Here is a 6216-nt window from a genome sequence, read left to right as displayed (position 1 = left end):
TTTCTTTATGAGTTTAAATTGAGTTATTTTTATTTTTTCCTCCTTTTATCCACCCCTTCCTTTATCCAGTCTTCCCTCTTCCTTTCTGGAGTTTGTTCGCGCAACAGGCATCAGGTCTTCCAGTGACTCATTGCTTTTCTGCATGAAGGATTTTGGTAACGATATAAATATGCCCCATGCATCAACCTCAGTGTCCAATATTTCCATAAATCGGTCATAAGGAACACTGGGGCACATCCTGAACTAGCAGAAGTGGTGTTCTGCTAACTTCTGTCTTCTTTCCTGCTTATGTTTTATGGAATTATGTTTCTGAGGGAGATAATCTGAGACCATTGAGAGATCTGTCTTTCCCTCTCCCTTCCCTTCAGTTCTAGCTCTCATTAACCTCCCCTCTACAACATGGCTAAAGAACTATTTCAACTCCACTTCCTGTGGACACGTCTCTACTTCTCACAGACATTGTCCTTACACCGTCACAGACTGAACCCAAACCACCCAGTGAAGTACAAACTGTTGTGGTGGAATTAGTTTGCAGCACTGACTCTTTGCTCACTGGCAAACTCTAAGCCCAACCTTCTGAAAGCTGCAGGCCAGCAGGGTTAGGGCTTGATGCTGAGTGGAGGACAAGAGTGTCTGCACGTGGGAGTTGCTCCTGCCCTGGGGGTCAGGGTGAACAACAGATCAGGGAGTTCAAGGCAACTCAAGTTACAGAGGTGGGTCGGGTCACTCACAAACAAGGCTGCAGAGGCCCTAACACTACAGCAGAACAGAAGGGGAGATGGTTCAGGTCTTGGTTTTACAAACTCATCTGCTGGAAAAACCAAGGCCAAACCTGGGGTGGTTTGGATATGGGGGTTGTAGCAGAAAGAGCCTGAAACACAGAGCCTGGTACTAGATGAGGCCTGAACCAAACATCAGCCAGAGTCAGGCCCTGCTTACAACGTAACTGTCCAGTACATGAACTTGGTAAGGATGGGGCAGGTGTTGCTAAAACAGAGACACTCCTAATAAATACTAGGCACTAGCTAGTCACTAAACACAGTCCAGAAGGGTAGTACGAGAATATCTCACTACAGCGTTATAGAATAAATACACTTCCCGAAGATGGTACAGGGACACACTGACCCCTCCTAGGGTTCGAACCAACAGGTCCAGGGTGTAGGGTGGTAACTAAGCACGTGAGAGGGGCAATACACAACTTGTTTGTACCAGGGTATAAAAGAGGGGTCACAGAAGGTACATCTGGCCAAGGGGGCAGTGGAAAGTCCCGCTGCTGACTGAGCTGGTGCATTCTCATGGGCGTACATGTCCTAGTGTCCATGCAGAGTGTATAGGGGGGGCTGGTACAAGTGCTTTGTCAACAACAAACCTGGCCAAGCACCGAATGAGTCTGTTGTCTTTTAGGCAGTTTGACTGAGGGCTGCAGGGCCAGCTACCATGAAATGCAGCCAACAGGGTTAGTCCTGAGAGAGGCTGGGCACCTGCAGCTAGGGTGACCAGACAGCAAGTGAGAAAAATCAGGACAGGGTGTGTGGGGGTAATAGGAGCCTATATAAGAAAAAGACCCAAATATCAGGATTGTCCCAATTTTATAGGGATATCGGGTCACCCTGTAGGTGAGGGCTGCGTAAGGGAAAGGAGCCGTTCATGACCCTGGAATTCACTGTCACAAACAGAGCCCCAGCTGGTGACTCCAGACCTGGAGTGTAATTTGACTCATTTGAGAATTTAGAACCAGCCAGAGCCTTCCCCCTACAGCTCCCCTGGGGGGCGGGGGAAGGGCATGAGACAGGTCACTTTGCTCAAATGACAAGGTGGTGATGACCCGGGACTCTGTTGTGATGCAGTGATTGTTGGGTCAGTCCCCAGGGGCTGCAGCATTTCACACCAGGCTGTCACCCAGAGCACATGGCTGCTGCCTGTGGGTCTGAGTACAGGGACCAGGGTGATGGAGCAGGGCCTTTGGGACCAACCTGCTTCCATTGCTAAAGGGAACGTGAGACACAGAAGGATGAAGGAAAATATTCTTGTAAGGAGGAAGGAAACAAGTCAGGGAGGGAGGGATGAAGTATTGATAAGGGAGGAGAGGGTGTGTGTGTGTGGGGGGAAAACCCAAAGAAGTTAATGAGAAACACCAGGGAACTAAGGGGAATGGGAGGAGAGAGGAAAAAAAGAGAGGAGTGGGCAAAGAGGCTAGAAGAGAAGAAAAGAGAAAGGAGAAGCACAGAAGTGGATGGGGGTAAGAACCCAGACGGTTTCTTTAGCATCAGGTAGAATCCCAATTGCCTTTGTCAGGATATGCTCAAAGCAGCCAGTTGTAACTACTAGGGGTTAACAATGCAGGTATTTGTACAATTCAAAAAGGAAAGGTTACAACTGGCCATAGCTGAGAGCTGGCATCAGCTTGGTTCTTACCTTTCAGGTCCAACTGCAACGTAACCTCTTATTTCTGTTGATTTGATCACTGCAGCTTGTCTGTCAGAAGTAGTAAGAGAACCTGTTCCTATCAAGAGGTAAGGAATGCACCTTCTCCTAGCAATGGAGTGGAAACTAACCAATCTGAGTGTACTTTCAGGTGAAGGAAGTGAATCTAGCCTTTGCTGTCAAAGGCTACAAGCAGTTTCATAAGAATAAAGCAGGATACATAACCAAAGCTTCTGAGGTTACAGAAGTATTGACTTGTTCCAATCAAGAATAAGGAAACCACTGATACCTACCAGATTAAAAATACAGCTGATTGTATGGAGAGAAAGAGAGAAACCAATCCAGCAATTCATCACGCAGAAGGTGTGCATTTATACTCCCTGTTACAAAATGAATCCAATGACAATTCATTTACATTTGTTGCCTGACAAAATATGGTCTGTCAAACATTGATCTTTGCAGAAAGTCATATTTCGAGATGCAAGGATGACACATGGCTGTAGTTTACAGGAAGGAATTAGCGGATCCATCCTTTTAAGGAGGTAAGAAATATGGGAATGGTGTATTGTAATAGTCAATGGTTCTGGACATACTTTCAGGTGGAAGGAAGGTAACTGATGTAATCTTAATCTCTCTAAAGAGCATGAGAAGTTGCTGTACGGAATAAAGCACTAAAAATGGGAGCTACCTGTTCAGATGAAAGGAAAGTAGTTGGTAATTCTAACCAATGATGATGATCTCTGCTCCTTTTTCCTTCCCAGAGAAGGCCATTGCTTGTTCCTACAAGGATGTAACAGGGAAGTTATTTCAAAGAACAAGTGCACTAACCAAAGTGTGAAGATGAGCATTGAGCCTGTTCTTCCATTTGCAGAGAGGAGTTGTCCAGCTGATTCTATTTGTGCCTAATTGATCATTGTTGCTTATTTTTCAGATGTCAAGAACTAAGTGGAACTGATCATTTCTATCAAGAGGTAAGGAAGGCACCTCCTCACAGCATGGAGGCACGAATTAAAGGCTCTGTTTCTATTTTCAGGTGAAAGGAAGGTCTTACCATTCAAGGGAGGATGAGAGGCTGCTGAATTTAAGAAAAAAGAAGTCAGACAGGTAACAATACTTGGCCAGAGGGAAAAGCATCTTTTACTTCTAGTTCAGAAAAAGGCAAGCAGCCATTTATAAGCTTCAGGTTTTAACCAGTGTAGCTAGCTGTACCGCTAAGAATCAAAGCCTTGTGCTGGAACATGACTGACAAGTAGGTGAGCACTGAAAGGTCTCTAGAAGCCTAATGATTTGGATGCTAAGGAACCTTCTCCACTGAAGACTCTTCATACCTGGTAATAAGTAGTAATAAATAATTCTATCAAACATTGATTGCAGGTTTTGCTCTTCTGAGATATGAACAGACCAGGTGGTCATTCCTACCAGGGAGAAGTGAGGCTCAGTGGCTGTCCCGGGCAAGGAGGTAAGAAATACCAGTCTCCAAACATCCATGTGTACATGAAGTAGTGTGGATTTTGCTTTCAGGGAGAAAAACTGTGGAAGACCTTACTTGTCATGGGGAGAGTGTCAAAAGCAGACACAAGATAAAGCATAATGGACTTGCCAGCTGCTCAATCCATTGAGGACTCCAGTGACAAAATGCTTTTTTTTTTATTCCCTTGAAATAACCCACAGACAAAAAAAGCCACTTCAAGTAGTTCAGCTAGTCGCAAATCTGAATCAAGTCAGCAGAACATCACAGACATGGAGGTAAGCATTTAAGTTTCCCTGGTTCTAAATGAATCTGGTGGTAAAGCAACACTTGCAGACCAAATAAATAGGCCACATTGCATCTCCAGATGCAAGGAGACCAGAGGGCTGTTGTGTTCTAGAAGGGATTAATGCAAATCTGACTAGCTGAACCAGGCATGTCAATTGGTAAGAAAAAAAAAAAGCACCTTTCTTTAACATTCAAGTGGAAATGAATAGATCCTCATACTTTCAGATGAGAGAAATGCAGCTGAGTTGAACGTTGAGGGTGTGAAAACTTCAGGAAGTTGCTAGAAGATCTACAGAAAGGAAACAAGCAAAACTCATCACTGCTACCAAGAGGTAAGGAACTCACCTCATAATGGAGAAATTGATGGATCTGGTTTCCCTTCAGGTGAAAGAAATGCAGCTGATCTGATCTCCTGGGGATTGAGGATTATAAGCAGTCATTACTTAACAAACAAACGCATTCTGCAAGACCTGCAAAAAGTTGCCTTCCTTGACTAGAATGGGAAGACAATCACTTATCACCTTCAAGTTTCAAACCCACAATGCAGCAGACCATCACTGACAAGGAGGTGAGCATTTAGGATTCTCTAATTGCCAAATGGATTTGTCTTTTCAGGAGGAGAGTTACAGATGCTCAGGATTTGAGTACAACGGAACAGGAATGGAGCTAAACAGATCCAACACCTGAAAAGGATGATTGGATCTCAAAATATGAAAGACCCTTCATTCAATAAAGCAACAGGATTGGCTCTGAGGAGAGGTAAGCAACATTTGGTAAGTCTAAGAAATGAGCATAGCAATTTTGTAGTGCTGAGTGTAACTTATGTTGTGTCAAAGGGTTTGTTCCAGCTGATCACACATCTCAGGAGCTAAGAGGATGTGAGGGGGATGGCAGATGTCAGGGGATTCATCTTTATTAGGAGGTGGTGAACCTGCTTGTCACTTCTGAGTGACATCAGTGGCTTTGGTTTTGCTTGATGAAGGAAAGAGCCAGCATGGACAGTATTCAAGACACAATGTTCAAAAGTTGCTGCTGGGATGGAAGCAAAGAAGAAAGCCCTGGAGACAGGTTAGTGCTGGGACACAGACACTATCCTGGAGGGGCCTGGGACAGGGTGTGTAACCATAGCGACCAGCGGGTCCTTTCCCCACTGTGGTCCTGGCTCGCATGCACAGGGTGAAACCGATCGCCGTGTTTGGGGTCGGGAAGGAATTTTCCTCCAGGGCAGATTGGCCAGAGACCCTGGAGGTTTTTCGCCTTCCTCTGGGGCATCGAGCAGGGACCAGCCCTTAGGGCCATTTAGGAACAGACATAATAAAATCCATCAGAGAGAACTTGTCTCCCTTTGGTTTTTGAATTTTCTATAAACCCGTCCTGTGCCCCTCAGCCATGCCCATGCTCCCAGCCCCGCAGCAGGGCAGAGTCCCTCCCAGGTGCACTGCTCCCCCCTCCGTGCCAGCATGGCCCCCATGTCACTCTCCCACTCCAGCAGGGACCCAGCACAGGAGAGACCAGCCCACCGTCCCAGAGAGGGAAAAGCCGTGTGCACGGCCCCCAGGGATGGGGAGGGGACATGGCCAGGTGCACCGGTCGAGGGGAAAGCAGGAAAGCCCAGCGGCACTGTCACCATGTTCCTCTCCCAGGATGCCCCGAGGGGCCAGGCCAAGGCCTTTGGTCGGCCACATCCAAGCGCTCTGCCCCGCTGCTCTGGTCGTAAGAGCCTCTCAAAGAGCAGCTCTGAAAGGGGCAGTCAGTGAACCCAGAGCAACTGTTCCACTGGCATGGTGGGGCCACCGCTCCCTGGGCACCTGAACTGGGCTTACAGGCTAGCAGCGAATAGTTCCCCAGGGTGGGTTCTGCTCTGGCTGCCCCTTGCTCCAGAGGGGGCCATCAGGCATCCAGGAAGCTCTTGCCTTCAGCTGTCCTCCGCAGTCTGCTCCAGCTGTGCCCTCCTCTCTTCTAACCCCACCTCCAAGTCTGGCACCTCTCAGGGCGGTGTTGGGTTGGCCTGCAAGAGCTCATTCCCCCTGTATTGC

The 6216-nt window shown here is 47.2% G+C and overlaps 2 long non-coding RNA genes across 2 annotated transcripts; both read left to right on the top strand.

Moving 5' to 3' along the window:
- The first annotated feature begins 1705 nt into the window (after positions 1 to 1705).
- Positions 1706 to 4869, top strand: LOC123349347. The gene is made up of 7 exons (XR_006573490.1): positions 1706 to 2029; positions 2423 to 2787; positions 2887 to 3528; positions 3799 to 3883; positions 4096 to 4170; positions 4406 to 4512; positions 4796 to 4869. It is a non-coding gene; the product is annotated as an uncharacterized LOC123349347 (long non-coding RNA).
- LOC123349351 lies at positions 4868 to 5514 on the top strand. The gene is made up of 2 exons (XR_006573494.1): positions 4868 to 4939; positions 5163 to 5514. It is a non-coding gene; the product is annotated as an uncharacterized LOC123349351 (long non-coding RNA).
- The last annotated feature ends 702 nt before the right edge of the window (positions 5515 to 6216 follow it).

The sequence above is a fragment of the Mauremys mutica genome, chromosome 14, assembly GCF_020497125.1.
Source record: "Mauremys mutica isolate MM-2020 ecotype Southern chromosome 14, ASM2049712v1, whole genome shotgun sequence".
Lineage (NCBI taxonomy): Eukaryota > Metazoa > Chordata > Testudines > Geoemydidae > Mauremys > Mauremys mutica.
This window is presented reverse-complemented; position numbering and strand designations above follow the sequence as displayed.